The 22,131-nt window shown below is 38.2% G+C and overlaps 1 pseudogene across 1 annotated transcript in view; it reads left to right on the top strand.

Moving 5' to 3' along the window:
* LOC149144958 (putative cyclic nucleotide-gated ion channel 20, chloroplastic) overlaps window positions 1-22,131 on the top strand; it is a 410,537-nt pseudogene that overhangs the window by 64,946 nt on the left and 323,460 nt on the right. The window contains exon 6 of the transcript XR_016264145.1: window positions 13,986-14,225. The product of XR_016264145.1 is annotated as a putative cyclic nucleotide-gated ion channel 20, chloroplastic (transcript). The remainder of the gene's footprint in view (window positions 1-13,985; window positions 14,226-22,131) is intronic.

Below are 22,131 nucleotides of genomic sequence, written 5' to 3'. Positions count from 1 at the left end.
CCTAAGTCCTAGGTCCTAGGTGATGTTTCCAATGGCTTAGTTCGATGATCCATTTAAAAAATGAAATAAAATAATAAACATTTAAAAAATTTAAATAAAAAAAATAATAAAAATTTAAAAAATAATAATAAAAAATAATTTAAAAAATAATAATAAAAAATTAATTGAATAAATCGACGGATGAGATCAAGAGATGTCTTGATCCTCATCAACGGTCGAGATCATTTTTACATGGATCAATCGAACTAGCCGTTGGAGCATTTCCTTTAAATAGGGTGCTAGGAGTCATTTTCAATTCATTCGATCTGTGAGTCAGATACTGAAGAAGCTCTCTTGTAAATCTGTTTCTGGTTAATAAAGGAAGACTTTGGGGTCCATATCTTGCTGGTGTTACTCTCTTGGAATGCTGTGAGATCATTTCATTTTCTGCATATGTTATTTTCAGCCATTAATAATAGCTTTTCGTAGAGTATTGTGAGCACAGGTATCTTGTTCACTTGCTGGGGTTTGGGTGTTGTTAGGGTTTCTGAAGTAATGGCAGGTATCTCCATTACTGTTTGAGATCTAGCAACATTTTTGCCCTCTTTGTTGACGGTTGTTTTGAGCTGTGCAGAAAACATTTTCTGAAGGAAATTTGTGGGCGTTCGGGGAAGTTCTCGGCTGAACCAGCCAACTCCCGCAAGCATTTTTTTTGCTGAGCCCAGTTGGACTTGATCCTGGGTCTATCATTCGGTTTATTTTTCTAAGTTTGCATGAGAGATTTTCTGAAGTTCTTCACAGTGACGATCTGAAATTTCTGTTCTTTAAAATGTTTTCCGTGCTTATTGCTGAATCTGGCTGTTAAGGGGCCAAATCTGTAAATTAATTAGCTGATCTAGGGTTTTAATTTTTGCTTTATGCATTTTTTTATTAGGGTTTAGGGTTTTTTTTTTGGTTTCATTTTAGCACATTCATCTTTTCGAAGTTTTTTTTTTTTAATCGCTGGATATCGTTTTGGTCATGTGATTTAGCTGATGATAGATGGTTGCTGTCCATGGTCCATGTTCCTATATCATTTAACAAGTAATCGTTTCTACATCAATCTCTTAAGGCACTGGTCTGCTCAATTAATCAAATCCATCGCGTCCTTTTTATAGCGTATCTCGTGTCTCCCAACCAACTGGTCGACAGTTGGTCTCATCATCTCACAGGGACTACCCCCCTTAGCCGCGGGAGACAGGCTTAAACGGAGGGATCGGGGATCAGAGTGACAGTCCCCGATCTGAGCGTTGTCGTGTCAATTCGCGCGACAACATTTTTTGGCGCCGTTGCCGGGGAGACTTTTTCTCGGTGTTTCAAACGACAAATCATTTTTCTCATTTCTTATCTCTTCATCTGGCCCGGCAACGCCAACATTTTTTTGGTGCCGTTGCCGGGGATAGAGTTTTTCTGTCCTTGGTGTTTCAACGACTTTTTATCATTCATCGTGCATCTTTCTATCGTTCGTTTGAGCCGGCAACGCCAACATTTTTTGGCGCCGTTGCCGGGGATAGAGTTTTTCTGTCCTTGGTGGTTTCATCAACATTTATCTTCTCATCTTTCTCATCTCTCAGTTGAGCTGGCAGATTCAATATTATTGACATCTTTTCGTCTCATATCAGTAGCATCTCTTCGGTCTGTTTCTTGTTTGGGTGGCGACTCCACTTTCTCATTTTTTCCAGACAAGAAGCTTTCCTCATATTTGCTTGTGGTTACCTTTTTGATCCTAGAATCAGATTCATTGTTCAAGTGGAGACTCCACTGTTTTCATCTCTTGATGTTCTTGAGCAGGTATCTAGTTCTATCATTCATCTAATCCCTTATCATTCATCATGGATTATTGATTTAAGCCATGTCGTTTTACTGAACGTCTCCATGATTTTCCGGAAGATGCCATTCCTAAGTTACCTATTTTCTCGGGTGGTGATCCAATCGCTGTTAGAAGGCATCTAGTCTTGTTTACTCGTATCATGATCATATACTGTAGATCCCCTCAGTTTAATCATGAAGATATCAAAATGCGCCTATTTGTCCTTTCTTTAGAAGATGATGCTTTGAATTGGTTTAACAATTTTCCAAATGAATCTTTCACTTCTTTAGAAGACATTGTCGATGCTTTTAAAAATAGATATGGTTATCCAAACAGTTTGCCTTCTGCCTCTAAAATTGTGCAACAGAATGAAAGTAATTTGATAAGCGGTCCAGCTGAAAGATCCCAAGACGATTCATCATGTCAGAATGTGTCATCCACCGGAAATATTGTAGATCGAGTTCATGATAGTGAAAAATCAGGGACAAATGACAATGAAAGGGAAGAGCAAAAGCAAATTTTACGAGATCTAATGACGTTGGTGAGAAATATGGAGATCAATCAAACTAATTATGTCAATGATGTGAAAACTTTATGCACCCATCTGGAAAAACGTAACAGGGAGATTGAGGTCACGCAAAGTCACCATGCTAAAGAAATTGAGGCCATAAAAACTAATTATGAAACAGAAATTGGAAACATGCATAGCAAGATGTCAGTCTTAGAAGAGAATAGGGTGACCATTAAAGCTGATCATGATAGGGAAATTGACTCTATGCAAAACAAGTTACTAACCATGGAAGAGGAAATGACTATCATGACGTTCAACCATAATAATCAGTTGGCTGACATGCAAGCGAATCATAAAGAAGAAATAAATTTCATGCAACATTGCTTGATGGACATAAAAGAAAAGAATGATAAAGTAATAAAACACATGCAAGAGCACCATGCCATACAAATCAGTGCTATAAGGGATGAATGCTCTAGACAAATAAATGCCATTAGAATACAGGTTCAAAGGTTTCAACAATTGGAAAGTGAGAGAAACTAGGGAACATCAACAGATCAGGAGCCTTCTCATTTGTTGCAACAAGATTCATCTTATTATTGGGAGGTTGTTGATTCGATTGAAAGATGGTTGATTGAGGGTGATCCAGACAGACTTAAGAATGATAAAGATCAGATGCAAGACAGACATGTCACGCATATTTTACATACTTCATCTGATAGTTTCGAAACAGAAAGTTCCAGATCATCAGTAATTCATCCTGCCAGAAAGAAGAAGCGTAAGAGAAAGAAGATTAGACGAAGATTTGATGCATCAGACGGCCGCGAGCAGCTTGATTTTCGGATAGGAAAGAGTCCTACCATATGCAAAATTGGACATGGCACATCCGACAAGCAGCCGACAGATTTGCCTGAAAGCAGGCAAATGCTCAGTATGCACTATATTGAACACATCTGATGCCGTAGGGCATTCTTTGTAGCGTATTTCTAACCCTACTCCTTGTTTTTTTCCGCATTTTCATTTCTGCTTTAGATAGTTAATAAATGAAGAGCTTTTTTCTTTCCTGTGCTTAATGTATATGCTGATTTATGGATGGACGCTACTTATTTTTGTGTTGTATGGATGCAGATTCTGGATTCTCACATTCCTGCAAACAGCAACGTGTCCCCAAGTAGAGCCAGATGTTGACCTCTACTGGTCAACTACCCATGCAGTGCACCCCGTTTTTCTTGACAGAAAGAAGCAGCAGCTGATCAGCATGTCCGTGCCATCCTGCCATCATCAGCAGCTTGATCTTTTTGATTGTAAACCCAGTCTGCATGTATGAATTGTAAATAATCTAAGCAGATCAGAGTCATGTATGTAAAATTGCCTAGGTGGACCTAACTTTCTATGATAATCTATGTCCCGGAAGGTTTTTTGTCTCACCGATCCATGGATCGGCAGAGTTTTCCTTCAAACCTGACCCCAAAGCCGGGATGGATTTTGTCATTAGAACTTTAGGAGAATCCTAGTGTGTTAATCTGCTAGATTATAGTTGTGTCGCAGAACTGGGTGATTTATGAGGGTCTGTATTAAGTGGGTTTGTCCCCTTGAGATGTAAATTGTAAAAAATTCATCATGAAATGTGTCTTGAGGGTTGAAAATGTTTTAAATCCCCTCGTGAGTCCTAAGTCCTAGGTCCTAGGTGATGTTTCCAATGGCTTAGTTCGATGATCCATTTAAAAAATGAAATAAAATAATAAACATTTAAAAAATTTAAATAAAAAAAATAATAAAAATTTAAAAAATAATAATAAAAAATAATTTAAAAAATAATAATAAAAAATTAATTGAATAAATCGACGGATGAGATCAAGAGATGTCTTGATCCTCATCAACGGTCGAGATCATTTTTACATGGATCAATCGAACTAGCCGTTGGAGCATTTCCTTTAAATAGGGTGCTAGGAGTCATTTTCAATTCATTCGATCTGTGAGTCAGATACTGAAGAAGCTCTCTTGTAAATCTGTTTCTGGTTAATAAAGGAAGACTTTGGGGTCCATATCTTGCTGGTGTTACTCTCTTGGAATGCTGTGAGATCATTTCATTTTCTGCATATGTTATTTTCAGCCATTAATAATAGCTTTTCGTAGAGTATTGTGAGCACAGGTATCTTGTTCACTTGCTGGGGTTTGGGTGTTGTTAGGGTTTCTGAAGTAATGGCAGGTATCTCCATTACTGTTTGAGATCTAACAACATTTTTGCCCTCTTTGTTGACGGTTGTTTTGAGCTGTGCAGAAAACATTTTCTGAAGGAAATTTGTGGGCGTTCGGGGAAGTTCTCGGCTGAACCAGCCAACTCCCGCAAGCATTTTTTTTGCTGAGCCCAGTTGGACTTGATCCTGGGTCTATCATTCGGTTTATTTTTCTAAGTTTGCATGAGAGATTTTCTGAAGTTCTTCACAGTGACGATCTGAAATTTCTGTTCTTTAAAATGTTTTCCGTGCTTATTGCTGAATCTGGCTGTTAAGGGGCCAAATCTGTAAATTAATTAGCTGATCTAGGGTTTTAATTTTTGCTTTATGCATTTTTTTATTAGGGTTTAGGGTTTTTTTTTTGGTTTCATTTTAGCACATTCATCTTTTCGAAGTTTTTTTTTTTAATCGCTGGATATCGTTTTGGTCATGTGATTTAGCTGATGATAGATGGTTGCTGTCCATGGTCCATGTTCCTATATCATTTAACAAGTAATCGTTTCTACATCAATCTCTTAAGGCACTGGTCTGCTCAATTAATCAAATCCATCGCGTCCTTTTTATAGCGTATCTCGTGTCTCCCAACCAACTGGTCGACAGTTGGTCTCATCATCTCACAGGGACTACCCCCCTTAGCCGCGGGAGACAGGCTTAAACGGAGGGATCGGGGATCAGAGTGACAGTCCCCGATCTGAGCGTTGTCGTGTCAATTCGCGCGACAACATAGGCTTTATTTGATTAGTTTACTTAAGATTAACTTTATTTAAATTATAATTAATTTAATTTACTTTATAATTTTAATTAAATTATATTATTTCTTTAATCAAATATAATTTGTAACTTAAATTATATTTTCTTTTGATTAAGGATTTACCTCATATATATGTATATAAGGGTGGTATAAATATCAAGTACCCAACTTAATATATTCATTATCTTTTGATGAGATAGGAATATACTTTGATAGTCAATTCATTACCGTAACTCAGATATTTTCTAGTACTAGCTAATATGTGTACTAGTGAATACATGTGGTTCATGCATATGTAGCTATCATATGGATGCCCCATATGTATGCTAATATTCACATTTTATTGTAATTGTAGGTGGGTCATTACATACCCCCGTCCTTCTGAAAACTTCATATCGAAGTTAGGGTTTATATAGTATATCAGTAATTATTTAGTGATTGGTATAATCACTTTAAGAATTGTGTTTCAGAATAGAATTTTTGTTTAATATGAGGACACTTTAAAATTTGTGTTTTGAAAATTTTACAAATATAGTAGTTATGTCCAGCGCTTGTCGGGTTCCTACAATATTTTGGAATCGCCCCATCCTTCATAATCTCTTACGCTCCCATCCTATTCGTCCTCCACTGGAGTATGCTATGGCATTAGTTACACTGACTTAACCATTCATAGACCCTATGGATGATAGCGTCGATTATATCGACCTGATTTCCTAGTAAGCATCCGGTAGTCATCATCACACGTCTAGGGGAGTGCGACTCGCACAGTTTTCCCATGACTCCATGTTTTGGAGGATAAATGGTGGGTAATACCTTCACCCCTCCTAGTGGGACCAGGGTCAACACGCTATCATGGAATCTTATCGAGCCTCAATTGTTCTTGAAGCTTTTGTTTTCACGTGGTCATTTTGGTAATGATGTTATCTACAATATAAACACTTGTCCATACATTATAACATATGCATCAATATATTCAAAACAAATTATATTTTTAAATAACATTTTCTATGTATTTCACATATGTTTCTATTTACTTGGCCATATCTAACTCATATATTTGTAAGTTGGTTTTCATATTAAAATATAGTCATTCTTTTATTTCTATTTCATTCATTATGTTGATATGCAAAAATGAAATAAAATTATAGATGTCTTCATCCATAGCATAATTCATGGTTTAGATTTCATAGCAAGGTTAATCAAATACTAAATTTCAGATTAGTATCCATATTACAACAATGTTAATTAAATAACATATTTCTTACTGGTATCCATGTATCAGCAGAGTTTAGAGAATAACATATATTGTATATCAAAATAAAAATTCATTTTTATATGTGATAATCCAAAATAATAGTCTTGAGTATCCAACTCAAAATAAAGTAAATATATACAAAATAAGGTTTTAAATTCCTCAAAGTTCACACAAGTTAGGGTATCTTTGACATACGGTCTCTGTATCTTCCTAGGTAGCCGATCCAAGGCTATACTTGTTCCTCTGGACCTTAACTTGGTCTACTAGATGGTTCCTGAACTGTCAAACCCTACATTTCAGTAGACGTAATGGTTCGACTGAAATGGTTCTCTCGTTAGATACTTGCAGTTCCTTCCATTGAAAGTTATGAGATTTTTGAGCTATGTAATGTTGTAATATGGATACATGAAAAACATTATGAACTTTATGCAAGTGGGGTGGCAGTGCAAGACGATAGGCGACAGATCCAACTTTTTCCAGGACTTTGAATGGCTGAATAAACCGGGGTGACAAATTTGTCTTTTTTCCAAATTAGATAGTGCTTTTATTTGGTCTTATGCGGACGAAAACATGATCTCCTACTTCATAATTCCTATCTGTCCTATGAGCATCAACAAAACTCTTTTGTCTATCTTCTGCCTCTTTCAATCGTTGCCTAATTTGTTTCACCTGTACTTCCATCTCTTGAATTAATTCCAGTCCCATTATTATCCGATCTTCTAACATGACCCAACTTTAAGGTGTTCTGCAAGGTCTGCCATACAATGCTTCAAATGGAGGCATCCTGATTGAACTGTGGTAATTGTTATTGTATGCAAATTCAATTAAGGGTAAGTTCTTTTCCTAGTGTGTCTGTTGATCCATAACATACAACCTCAGCGTATCTTCTAGTACTTGGTTCACCCTTTTAGTTTGTCCATCAGTCTCAGGATGATAAACTATGTTTAAATTTAGTTGAGTTCCTAAGGTTGACTGCATACAAGTCCAGAATCTTGAAGTAAACCGCGAATCTCTTCCGAGCTATGTCAGTAACTTCGTAAGTATCTCTTACGAGAATCAAATGGGTGCTTTTCGTTAATTTATCCATCACAACCAGAATGGCATTATGCCTTTGTGGAGTAAGAGGTAGCCCGGCGATAAAATCCATGGAAATTATCTCCCATTTGGTCATAGGAATGTTGTGAGGTTGTAGGAGACTTGTTGGATGACAACGATCAACCTTGACTTGCTGACATTCGAGACATTTTGCAATGAATCAGACAATATCTCGTTTCATGCTTTCCCAAAAGAAGAGTTTCTTTGTATCAACATACATTTTCTTTATACTATGATGTTCACAATACAATGCTCTGTGGGCTTCTTTAAGGATGGCGCTTCAGAGATCCTCATTATCAGGAATGCACATCCTTCCATGCAATCACAAAATTCCATCATCTTCTAGTTCATACCCCTCAAACTTAGGTTCCTTTGGATTTTTATTATGGAGCCTGGATCTTACTTTTAAATACCAATTGTGTCTCAAGAGATGTTCGAGTACTCGTTTCCTCAAGTCTACCTTGATAGGTATGAGGGAAAATATCTGAGGTCTTCTACTTAAAACATCTGACACTACATTCTTTTTTCCTTTAATGTATGATATTCCAAAGTCATACTCACTTACGAATTCACTCCATCGTCTTTGCCTAGCATTCAAGTTTCTTTGAGTAAACAAATATTGCAAACTTTGGTGGTCGCTTTTGAGCATAAAGCTTCTCCCTACTAGATAGTGTCTCCATATCTTTAAAGTTAGCATTACAACGACTAACTCTAAATCGTGATTGGTGTAGAGTTCTTCATGAGGCCTTAACTTTCTTGAGGCATATGCTATTACTCCTTTGTCTTGCATTAATACTACACCTAATCTTTGCCTAGATGCATCAGTACACACAGTAAAGTCTTTGTCCATAATAGGTACTCGTAAGATTGGTGCACTGGTCAACAATCTTTTAAGTTCAAAAAATGCTCTATGACATTCCTTAGTCGATTCAATTTCTTGAATGCCCATGGTCACTAACCCGTGATACCACCACTCATGGGCTTCCCCATCCAGATGTAGTGTAGCCAACTTAATGGTGTCAATCTCGGTCATCTGATGTAAATGAAAGTAGATGTCCAACTTTTGGACCCATGATCTAGTTGAACATTTTGATGACCCATCAAAACATGGAATAGACACTTTCCCTAGTGTCTTTTGGAGCTCATTATTCTGCCTCATTGCCTTTTGCACACCCTTAGGCTTGTTCTTCCTCTGAAGGTTGGAGAAATTTGTGAAGCTCGTTATAGTTTGGAATTCTTGTCCCAATCTTTTATACTCCACCAAATAATCCCCAAAGGGAATTTCATAGTCATTCTGCTCTACTTGTTCAATTGTTGTTTCATTGAGGAATTGTGGCATGGTGGGTCTAGAAGGTCTACTATATGTGTGGGGGTGGTTGTGTACAATTGTACGTGCATGGCTAGCTTCTCTACTATTAGACCCCTCACCATTGTTGGGATCCTTATTGGGTTTCTCCCTTGTTGGAGTGCCGGTGGAACCTCATTTGCTTCCTAAGTTCCTCATCAACTCCACAATCTTCTTTTGACAAGTCATTTAGGACACTTCGTAAGTTGTTAAACTCTTGATTTTATTTATTCCCAATGGCTATCTTACCCTTCTTGTGAGACTCAGAGTTCATGATGGACAATTTTAAAAATAATAAAGATCTAAAAACAATTGGTGAAACCCTAATTTGGAAATTTAACAAGGAATAATTAATACAATTTTTAGAATATACTACTCTGCAATATATGTACAGAATTCACCATTTTTGTTATTGAGTACAGACCCGAGGTTCTGTGGTTGAATATGTCTCTACTCTGTTGTGGTTCTCGCTCCTGCTCCCGTTACCAAAATGACCAAAACCTCCCTACCAAACTGGGCACAACTTCAGTGCCCAGCTCCAAAGTACTCTGGCCCCCGTGCCCAAAATTTCAGGAACAACTGAGCTCAAACGTCCTTCTATCAGTGGCATGGAATTTCCTCCTTTTTGTAATTTCCCTTTTCTGTAGTTCTTCCTCTCTGTCATCCCCCACCCCCCTCACTCGATCTCTATTTGCTTGGATAAATACTTGTTCTTAGGCAGTCGTTGCCCTCTTCCATCACCCTCATCCAATTTTATGCATTAGTCATCTGTTTTACGTATTGCCTCAAGGTGAGGTATGTTAATGTAAATGTGAAAATTTCTAACACGAAATTCTACTGCAGTAACTGATTTATTTCACCTACTTATCTCTCACAATCAGTTATTTACAAAACCCTTCAGTAAACATTAAAATAAATTCTATTGCAGTTATCACATAATTACATAAAGAAACTAACAGTGATATACAAGCACAAGAATCAATCACATCAATGCAGTTGTTTTTGGACAATTGTCCCTGGAAAAACCCAATGTGGGAAAACCGGTGCAACAGATGAGGGTTTATTTATTAATCTTCAGCAACAATCGCTTTACAATGAATGATTCTACAGAAAAACTGAGACACTTCTGAGAGAAACACCTTAGACAAAGTTTCTCATCTTCTTGGAGAAGTTCTGACATCGTGGAGACCCTTCACCCACTTCAGCGTCACTTTGTGTGACGACTGCGTCTCCAATGGTGCTGTCTCCCTGCTCTTCCCTCTGCGCTGTCTCTTGAATGCCCTGCGTCACCTCCTCCTTAGTCTTTGACTACTGCTGATGCCCTTCTCGTCCTTCACCCTGCAACTCTCCCTCTGAAATCGAACTCCTTCTCCTTGAGAATCGATTTCCCTTGGGTTACTAAGTATTTGCCTAGTGTGTCTCCAAATGACTCTCAAGTCTTCTCTTATGCTTTTCCTATTGATGAATCAACGACCGAGATTAAGTCTCTCATCAACGGCTAAGGTTAAAACAGACTCGCTCCTCGTCTCTTAGAAGCTTCTCACCCATATCTTTATTAATACCCATTAATATTTTTATTTTCCTAAGTTTAGACTTAGGAACCCATTAAAAATATTAATTATTTTAATAACTCCTCATCCGAGTGGAATTTCTCCAAACGATTTATGGGTCTTGGAGATCTCATGTGTTCTAACCCCTCCACAAAATTTCGGAGCTAGAGCACATCCGATGCTACCCAAAATCAACAATAAAGTGGTTGATAAGTTTAACCTTTAATTCATTTTTTAAAATTATAATATTTAAACAAAATGAATATTAATACATAACTTTAATTTATAATAGTAGAATAAATGAATAGTTATCGATATAGATATGTCAAGTGTTTGATATATAAAAAATGAATATTTGTACATATTTACATTATGGGAATTGAAAGTGTTTAATTTATATAATAACCTTATAATTACGAAATATTTAATAGGTATCTTTTGAGAGTGTCGAATTTTAGGTAATACTTGCCTTCTTAAATAATTTAGGTATTTGAATAATTATTTAATAGGTATACTAGTGCAAGGCATGCGATGTATGCATATGTAGCTATCATATGCATGCATCGTATACATGCTAATACCCTTTTGCCTATAAACCGAAATGGGTCATTGCACTTCTGAAGTGGTTATTCTGCCTCTCCTTCTGCTTCAGGAGTTTGATCTTCCTCCGAAATTGAAGTTGGTTCTCTGACCTTGTAGTTCATTTTGTAAGTGACATATGGGTGATTTTCAGAACTCATCAACTGTTGTTACAAACTGCCCCTTTGACCCTCACAGCTGTGCAAGAACATGCTCTCATACTACTATGAGATACCCTCCTGCGATATCTCAAAATTTCCCCTTAAAATCTCTGAGATTTAACTGAGTTTTCAATGGCACATTTAGCCAAACAGTTTAATGACACATTGCTGTAGGTGCATATTTCTTGGATTTAATATCAAAATAAGAATACACAGTAATATCAAATGCTCCAGAACTCTTCCAAACAACAATGTATTATATAAAACCAACTCAGAAATAAATAAACTACTGTAGTTGACTGAGAGCAACAATGTATACACTTTAGGACCACTGAATATATCTCAGAGCACAATAATAATCATTTTGGAAGTGCATTGTCATTCAGTCTTTTCAAACAACAGAGATTACAATATGAGAAATGACAATGGGACCTGGGCAAATTTAGTGTGGAGTATCTTGAGTATTGGTGGCTCCTTTTGGGAGAGGCAGTAGTGGGTACTTCGTCCTTCAAATCTGTCCTCTTTACCTCAGCAAGAGACCCACGAACAACTCGACACTCAACTCCAAATTAATGATACAACAGTGATGAATGAATTTGATCCGCACCCACAATATATACCTGGCAACTCAACCAACTGGAAGTCTGATATATTTCTCCCCTTGTCACTGAACTTGGCCAACTGGTATAGCACAGAACCATGACCAGCTTGCACAGGGATAAACACAGTCTTGTGTGGAAGCAAAACTCGGGCCCTCAAACAAGATAACATGGCCAACCACTGAAGGAAAGATTCGGCCCATAAACTCTGCTAACAGTCACTTTAAACTCAGTCCCCTTTGGAGCAGAACTTGACCAGAACAAGGAAACATGCCTAGATTTTTGGTATGGAACTGTTGGCCCGCAATATGAGAGAAAGTCAACCACCTGAGCTAGGATAAACTCATCCAGTTAGAACAATGAGGATTTGGTCTCTTCTTTAGCAGATGCGACCCACTAATGGATGGTTGCCTTGGCTCTCAAGAGATACTTGGAAAATCGTCCCATTCTTCTATGGCACGCGACTTGATAGTTAAGCCTGTCAAGACATATGAAAAAATCAATATAGAAGATAAAATCAACTAATAACATTGTTACCTCCCTTATCTTCTTCAAGTGTTTTCAAGTGTTTTTACGCAATGAAGCACAATGGCAAAATATAAGTGATTCCGCTCCCCAACTAGATAGGGTATATGGTCTCAGCACCTAAACTGACTATCTATAAATAGGGTTTCCAAACTCTAGACCTGTCTCCAAAAGCTGTCCCATTTTTTTTCTCAAATGACAAAATACTAGAATGAGAGACTTCTCATTTTCCCCTTTTTATAACTTATTTGCCACTTTTGCTACCTTTTTATCCTTTTATTTTTAGCAAGTCATTTTAGTGGCTTTTTCATTTTATAAATTAAAAGCGATTTTTCATTAGCCTAAGACATGTCCTTCTTTTTACCACTTTAGCATTTGTAATGTTTCTCTTGGGCAAATCATATTCTCTTAGTTAATTTTTCCCCTCCTTAGCCTACGAGAACTATATTAGGCTAGCGGAACTACCCCATATTCCTTCGAAGCGGTCAGGGACATTACAGTAAACCTAAACATATTAGTTGTTCATTTCACCCTTTAGATTTTTTATTGTAGAACAAAGCATGTAAACATGTAACTTGTCAAATTAATCTGAGTAGACATTAAACAGTTTCATTTCCTTGTATTGAAAGGAAACATCAAGTTAATGCTGTCTAGATATCTCCAGTTGAAATATTGAATATTTGACTTGCATGCAACTGGTAGACCATATTTTCATTGTTGTTCGCTGACTGATTCAAAGTATGGGATACATTATTAATTTGAGTGGACAGTAAACATTTTTTTTTCATGTGAGGAATTGGGGACTTTCACAGTTAATCATATTGTTAGCTGTTTCCGGAATTTCACTGTCTAATATGGTCGATCTGTCCAACGTTTCGGATGGTGACTCCATCCATCATCAGGGACCAAAGAGAGTCTTGTAAGTAAACGAGTGCTGGAGAGCCTTTTATAGGAACAATTATTGGATTATAAGTCATTTGTTATAATGGTCAATTGTAAAAAATAATAATATATTTGACCAGCTATACTTTAAAAATTATATTTGACCAACTAGAAATTGACGAGAATGGGATATAAGAAATCAGAAAAGTTTAATGAGGTGCAATAACATAGTAAATATGAATTCGATTTGAATTTATGTTATTGCACCTCATTAAACTTTTCTGCTTTCTTATATCCCATTCTCATCAATTTCTGGTTGGTCAAATATAATTTTTAAAGTATAGCTGGTCAAATATATTATTATTTTTTACAATTGACCGTTATACAAATTACAATTGACCGTTATAACAAATGACTTATAATCCAATAATTGTTCCTATAAAGGGTTCTCCAGCACTCGTTTACTTACAAGGCTCTCTTTGGTCCCTGATGATGGATGAAGTCACCATCCGAAATGTTGGATGGATCGACCATATTACACAGTGAAATTCCAGAAACAGCTAATTTTTTTTTTCTTTTTTTCATTTTATTCCTAATGAAGAGTCAAGTGAATTTTGTTTAGATATTTCTAGTAGATTACTAATATTGAGCTGCATGCGGTTGGCAGATTATAACCTGGATTCTGATTCACAGACTCAATTTAGGGAAGGCAAATGCCAACTTTGCAAAGAATTTGCTTCGAGCAACTGTGCTTCTTCAGTATATACCTCGATGCATCCGATTTGTTCCCTTGGCTGTGGGCAGTTTTGCCTTTGAAACTGGAAAAGCTAATTTTGTGATCAACCTGCTTATATACCTACTGGCTGGACATGTGATAGGGTGTAGTTGGTATCTTCTTGGTTTTCAGGTAATTGCTAAATGAAACAGACAAAATATGCTTGTTATCATGTTCAACCATATAAATTTATGCATGTCAACAATGGGTCATCTGTTACAATTCCTTTCTGTTTCTTCTCTTTTGTTTTTCAGTTAAATGTAGAACAACTCACATGTGGTATGACATATTTTCAAAGAAAATGTCACATCTGTCCAACAATGTAGAATTCTTCTCAAACCATGGATTAAATAGTTACTTTCTTCTGAATCAACGTGTTTAGAATCTAGATTCTCTCTCTCTCTCTCTGAGATATATCCTGTATGTATATTATTATCATCAATGTTGGAGATATTGTTACCAACAATTTATTGTCAGAGGCCATGAGCTCAGAATATTGGAAATACTGGGGAAAATATCTCCATACTTAAAGATCACAAAATATAATAAAGAGACAGAAAAATCAGCCAAAAATGGGCAAACTATCAGCAAAATAAATGAAAATGGCATACCAGTAAAATTCTACCAGAAATTCTAGTCCATTGATATATATTGGTAAATCTTTGGCATGCTAATTAGACGGGAGGAATTCTCCATTAACAGCTCTGACTTGGGTCTGTATTGGTTCCCAATGGTAAGCCCCAAACTTGGCAAAAGATACTCTAGCTCCAGTGTCTATTTGGGCATGTAAGATATATGCTTTATATCCCTGAGGCTTGATCTCAATGGGAATGATCACTCTATCTGTGATTCCTTTCATTTTATGAAAGAGCGGAGTACATTGAATCATACGTTGGCTTGACTCTTCTTGTTCTTCTACTTTTGGAGAGTTTGTTTCTCCTAATGCTTTTCCCAGGTCTGCACTTGATGAAGCTTCCCATTTAAGTTGCAGAATCTGTAGTTTTTCTTTATCTTTTATTAATTCATTGTAATGTCCCTTCCTAAATAATTTTGTTAAGAAGGTTTCATTTTTTATCATTTTTGTCAATTTTGGGCCTAATTTAGTTGGAGGAAAAAGCACTTAGGACAAGGGGGCCGAAATTAATCAGTTAGTGGAATGTGGGGGCCACTTCTCCAAGAAATACGCACTCCCTAGTTGGGGAAAATCATATGGCTAAGGAGGGAGTATGGTTTGCCTAATGTGGGCCTGCGTCATTCTGTCTAGGAATTGCGCAGTCTTTTGTTGAGGTGTAACGACCCATTAATAAAATTTTAAAACTGTAAACATTATAAATGTATATATATATATATTAAACTTTATAAAGTATATAATTAGACTTTATAATATGAATTTACAAAACATATCATTAAACCTTATAACATATATAAAGAAACGTTATAAAATATGTCATTTAAACTTTATAACATTTATAATGTAAATTATGAAAAATATCAGTTATAAAACTTTATAACATTTATAATGTAAATTATAAAAAATATCAGTTATAAAACTTTATAACGTATACAGGAAATGTTTATAAACGTAAATACAAGCTGACCTAAAGAAATCTATATATATACCAGTCCATTAATAAAGACGCGCCAGAACCAGCTGAATACTTATTGCAGAGCGCAGAGGACAGTGAGAAATATCTAAGAGCCATCAATGCGTGGAAGGCGGTGGCTGCAAGTGGGAGGGCGGCCACCGCCAAGTTGGTAAATAAATAGCAGAGGCCGGAACCGAGAAAGGGGGGGAAAAACCAGAGAGGGGCAGCAGAGAACGAGAAGGATAAATTCATCAGCAGGAAGCCGAGAGAAGGGATTTACCAATTGAAGAGCTTTAAGTGGTCTGGGGTTCGGGGCACGGAGGGACAGAGAGCCTCTGTGGAGAGCTTTCTGGATTGAGCAGCTAGGTTTGCTCAGTCTGGTTGGGTGGTATTGGCCTCTCGAAAATTGGGTCAAAACAGCCACGGCATCACCAACAGCGGGATCGCCAGTTCAATAGCAAAATCAGCAATCAGCTAGCAGTTCAGGTATGTACAGATTCCATTTTTATGCATTGTTGTTCTCCAGTTTATGAGTATTTATATTTTTGCTGTATTGCGAAATTTTGGGCATTACACACTACTCACCAGTGCACCAATCCTAAGAGTCCCTGATATGGGCAAAGACTTACTGATGCATCCAAGCAAGGGCTGGGTGCAGTATTGATGCAGGATAAGGGAGTGATAGCTTATGCTTCCAGAAAGCTAAAACCTCATGAAGAACTCTATGCTACTCACGATTTAGAATTGGCCGCTGTAATGCTAGCCTTAAAGATCTGGAGACACTATCTGGTGGGACGAAAGTTTACACTTAAAAGCGACCATCAAAGTCTACAATATTTGTTCACCCAAAGAGACTTAAATGCCAGGCAAAGGCGATGGAGTGAATTCCTAAGTGAATATGACTTCGAAATATCATATATTAAGGGAAAAGAAAATGTAGTAGCCGATGCCTTAAGCAGGAGACCCCGGATATTTTCTCTCATACCCATTAAAGTGGACTTAAGACAACGAGTACTGGATCATCTTATAAAAGACAGCTGGTATTTAAAGGTGAGGGCAAGTCTTGAGGGAATTAAGGCAAAAGAATCTAAGTTTGAGGGTTATGAATTAGAAAGCAATGGGATCTTACGATTCCATGGAAGGATGTACATTCCTGATGATAAAGATCTTCGAGATACCATCCTTAGGGAAGCTCACAAAGCAGTATATTGTGCTCATCCTGGAGTAGGGAAAATGTATGCGGATACCAAGAAACTCTTCTTTTGGGCAGGCATGAAGCGTGATATCACTCAATTTGTTGCAAAATGTATGGAATGTCAGCAAGTAAAGGCAGATCATTGTCACCCAGCGGGCCTCTTACAACCCCACGACATTCCTATGTCTAAATGGGAGACCATCTCTATGGATTTCATCACTGGACTACCTCTTACTTCTCAAAGACACAATGCCATTCTGGTAGTGGTGGATAAATTAACAAAAAGCACCCATTTTATTCCAGTAAGAGATACTTATGATGTTGCTGACGTGGCTCGAGTATTCATAAATGAAATTATCAGATTTCATGGAGTACCTAAGAAGATTATATCCGATAGAGATTCGCGATTCACTTCCAGATTCTGGACGTGCATGCAGACAGCCTTAGGTACTCAGCTAAATTTAAGCACTGCTTACCATCCTGAGACTGATGGGCAAACGGAAAGAGTAAATCAAGTACTTGAAGACATGTTGCGAATGTATGTAATGGATCAGCAATCACACTAGGAAAAGTATTTACCCTTGGTTGAATTCGCATACAACAACAGTTACCACAGTTCGATTGGGATGCCTCCATTTGAAGCTTTATATGGCAGACCGTGCAGAACACCGTTAAGTTGGGACAGGTTAGAAGATCGAGTGATAATAGGACCAGAATTAATCCATGACATGGAAGCGCAGGTCAGCCAGATTAGACAGCGATTAAAGGAAGCACAGGATAGACAAAAGAGTTATGTTGATGCTCACCGATCTGATAGGAATTATGAGGTAGGGGACCAGGTCTTCGTCCGCATCAAACCAAATAAAAGTACTATTCGATTCGGAAAAGGGACAAAGTTGTCACCCCGATTTATAGGACCGTTTAAAGTCGTGGAAAGAGTTGGAACTGTTGCCTACCGTCTTGCCCTGCCACCTCACCTGCATAGAATTCATAATGTATTTCATGTTTCTGTATTAAGACATTATGTAGCTGATCTATCTCATAACATCCAGTGGAAAGAATTGCAGGTATCGGACGAGGGAGTCATAACGGTCGAACCGTTACGTATACTGGAACGTAGAGTTCGACAGCTGAGGAACCGCCTGGTGGACCAAGTTAAGGTCCAGTGGGACAAGTATAGTCCTGGATCAGCAACTTGGGAGAATACAGAAGACATATGTCAGAGATACCCTAGTTTATGTCCATTTTGAAGAACTTTACACTATGTTTAGTATATATTTACTTCACCACTGTCCGAGACCCAAAACATTTGAATGATTAGTGATAAACATGAAACCTTGTGGCATAATGTATGTTTAAATTCCTGCTGGTACATGGATACCAAAATAATATGTGTTTAATTCCTGCTGGTACATGGATACCAAAACAATATATGTGATTATTTTACTAAATTATAAATGTTGAAGTAAAGTTAAGGCCGTTAAATGATTTTACTTCTGGTAGAAATTGAAAACAATATAAATCTGTTTTATTTATGCACGTCAAAGATGAGCAACTGAAATGGAAGACATGAAGTGAATACATCCTAAAGAAAAGTCAGAATACATGCATAGAAAATGACAAAATTATGTTATGTTGTAGTATCATATGTAAATAATACATAAGTTATTTCGAATATGCTGATGCACATTTTACAAATACATGGGTAAGTGTAAGATTGCAGATAAACTGGCAGATAAACTATGATTGCAGATAATTGATCCAATTTTCGAGATGGCCACGTGATGACAGAACCTCAGATCAGTTAAAGCTCAAAGTGATTCTATGATAGGGTAGTAGCCCTAATTCTACTGGAGGGGTGGAGGTGTTACCCACCGTTTATCCTCCGAATCCTGGAGTCATGGGAGGACTGTGCGAGTCACGCTCCCCTAGACGTGTGATGATGACTGCCGGATGCCTACTGGGAATCAGGTCGGTATAGCCGACGCTGTTACCTTCGTGTTATGAATGGTTAGGTCAGTAAATTGATGCCATGGCATACTCTAGTAGAGGATGGATAGGATGGGAGCAGAAGAGATTAGGGAGGATAGGATGAGTTTGAATAGCTTGGGGACCTGGATAGAAAAGGGCATGTCCATTAAAACCTTGAACCTAAAGCTCTAACTTCGGGACGAAGTTTTCAGAAGGGGGAATGTATGTAACGACCCATTAATAAAATTTTAAAACTGTAAACTTTATAAAGTATATAATTAGACTTTATAATATGAATTTACAAAACATATCATTAAACCTTATAACATATATAAAGAAACGTTATAAAATATGTCATTTAAAATTTATAACATTTATAATGTAAATTATGAAAAATATCAGTTATAAAACTTTATAACATTTATAATGTAAATTATAAAAAATATCAGTTATAAAACTTTATAACGTATACAGGAAATGTTTATAAACGTAAATACAAGCTGACCTAAAGAAATCTATATATATACCAGTCCATTAATAAAGACGCGCCGGAACCAGCTGAATACTTATTGCAGAGCGCAGAGGACAGTGAGAAATATCTAAGAGCCATCAATGCGTGGAAGGCGGTGGCTGCAAGTGGGAGGGCGGCCACCGCCAAGCCGGTAAATAAATAGCAAAGGCCGGAACCGAGAAAGGGGGGGAAAAACCAGAGAGGGGCAGCAGAGAACGAGAAGGATAAATTCATCAGCAGGAAGCCGAGAGAAGGGATTTACCAATTGAAGAGCGTTAAGTGGTCTGGGGTTCGGGGCACGGAGGGACAGAGAGCCTCTGTGGAGAGCTTTCTGGATTGAGCAGCTAGGTTTGCTCAGTCTGGTTGGGTGGTATTGGCCTCTCGAAAATTGGGTCAAAATAGCCACGACATCACCAGCAGCGGGATCGCCAGTTCAATAGCAAAATTAGCAATCAGCTAGCAGTTCAGGTATGTACAGATTCCATTTTTATGCATTGTTGTTCTCCAGTTTATGAGTATTTATATAATTATATTTTTGTTGTATTGCGAAATTTTGGGCATTACATGAGGCAATTTGTGGGGTGGCTTGTGAAGGGGTTTGAGGAGCTGGGGTTGTTTGGAGTTGGATTGGAGGTGATTGTGGGGAATTTTCCAGGCCTTTGTGGTGCAGCAAACTCAACATCTGTTACAGTTATCATTTTCTGCCTGTGGAGGAGGGCCAAGTATTTTGGGGTCAATTTTGGAGCATCAAAACTAGAGAAAACCCTTTTTGGGTTTTTCTGGGTTTTGACAAGGATTCCAAAAATAATTTGGCAGAATTTTCTAGGCAGTTTTGAGGGGTCAAATAGGGATCTCAACACAGCCAACAGTGCAAAATTACAAGGGCCAGTGCAGATTTTCGTTGGGGAACTCCTACAGCAGTTGGGCATTGATAGTTCATCCACCTGGGGCTTGTAGCTTGCCTTGTGCAAGCCCAGGTGCACACTTTCTATTTCACATTGTACCCCCACGGATTTATATAATAAAATTGGCTCTTTTTGGCGTGTTTGGAGCATTTTTGGTTCCCTGATGTGTGGTGTAAAATTTTTGTGTTGAATTGTGTTGCATGTATTTGTTATCATTGTAAATTTTCCTTTAGGAACATTATAGTGGTATCAAAGCATGTTCCTGGCCAATGTGGGGAACAAGAGCAGGTAATACCACCAAGGTATCAAGGGTTGGTTTTCCAGATGGGCCGTGGTAGATGTAGAGGTAGGGGTTGAGGTAGAGAAGAAGGTCCATATCCATTTTCAGACACTGAAGTGGAAAATATCAAAGGTTGGATGGACAACCAAGGAGACGATGAGAAACCCAGGCAAGTGGGCCAAAACCAGGTTTTAGAGGAGTTGTTGAGAACCAATCAGTAGATGTTGAGGCAAGGGTAGCTCATGATGGACATGATGCAGCAGGTGATGGGGTTGCAGATGAATGGGAGGCCCGAGGGGGAGCTCCACGGTGATGGAGGTTCCAGAGCAGGAGGGGGCAGCTGTACCTATCAACCCCCACACACTCAGCGTGGGCAGGCTGGTCGTCTCACTATGCCTCACTTTGTGGATGATCTAGAGTCGGAGAGGGAGCCAGGCCTAGTTGCAGACTTGGTCAATTCAGTTGCATCCGGTATTGATGAGTATGAGGGGTTGGATGCCCGGATTAAGCGGGTGATGTCCTTTGGGGAGTATATACACCTCAAGGAGAGACGTACCACAAGGGATGGAGCACACTATAGAGGGGGACCATCTAAATAGGAGGTACAAAAGATAGTAGGGAAGGTCACACTCCCTAACTTCGATGGGTCGGCTAAGAGTTCAGCCAGGGCTTGGGTTGAGAACCTAGACACAAACTTCTACCTGAACCTCATGTGGGAGACCGATGCTATCAGGTTTGCTACTCTTCACTTGGAGGGCGATGTTAAGGAGTGGTGGTACCATGGGATGATCACGTTGGGACATATACACATCGCTTCTTACAAAGAGTTGATCCGAAGGTTGTTGGAGAGGTTTGAGAGGAAGGACCCAGAGTTACATTCTAGGGAGTTGGCCCATCTGAGGTTGACTAACAGCGAAGAGGCCTACATTACGGAGTTTCAGAGATTGGTTGTGATAGTGACTGATATCTCGAAGGGTTGATGTGAAAATTCCTACACCGGAATCCCTATTGCAGCAACTGATGATATTACTCCTATTTGTTAAATTCCTTTAAACAAACTACTTGCAGTTTCCTACGGAAAATACACTGCAACCTTCACTTAATTAAATATTATGCGGAAACAAGATATTGAGCAAGAAATAAAATACAACAGAATTGACATTGTTATTTTTGGATAAATGTCCCCGGATAAAGTGCAACAGATTTGAGGGTTTATTATTATTAAGCAGTAGCAAATTCTGAATACATCTCTTAATACCTCAAGGGTTATTCAGTTCCAGAGAGAAACACTGGCAGAAAGATTTGTGAGATTACCTCATACAATCACTGAGAAAAATCCCGACTGATTCAGACAATGGATGAGGTGGCTCTAGCATGCCCTACGCTGCCTCTGTGCAGTCCTCACACAGTCTCTGTGTCAACCCCTCTAGACACTGCGTCACCTAGCCAACTACTCAATTTGCTGCCCGGAGTCACTGCTCTCAGCCTCCTGGTCTCGCACCCCGGCTCCTGGCATCTGAAACTGACTCTCAGCAAAATCTCAGACTCTCTCTCACCCTCTGCACTGCCTCTGCATGGCCCTTCGTGACC

Source organism: Pinus tabuliformis, chromosome X (assembly GCF_031772625.1).
Source record: "Pinus tabuliformis cultivar Carrire ecotype Pingquan chromosome X, CPIR1, whole genome shotgun sequence".
In the NCBI taxonomy this organism is placed as follows: Eukaryota; Viridiplantae; Streptophyta; class Pinopsida; order Pinales; family Pinaceae; genus Pinus; species Pinus tabuliformis.
This window is presented reverse-complemented; position numbering and strand designations above follow the sequence as displayed.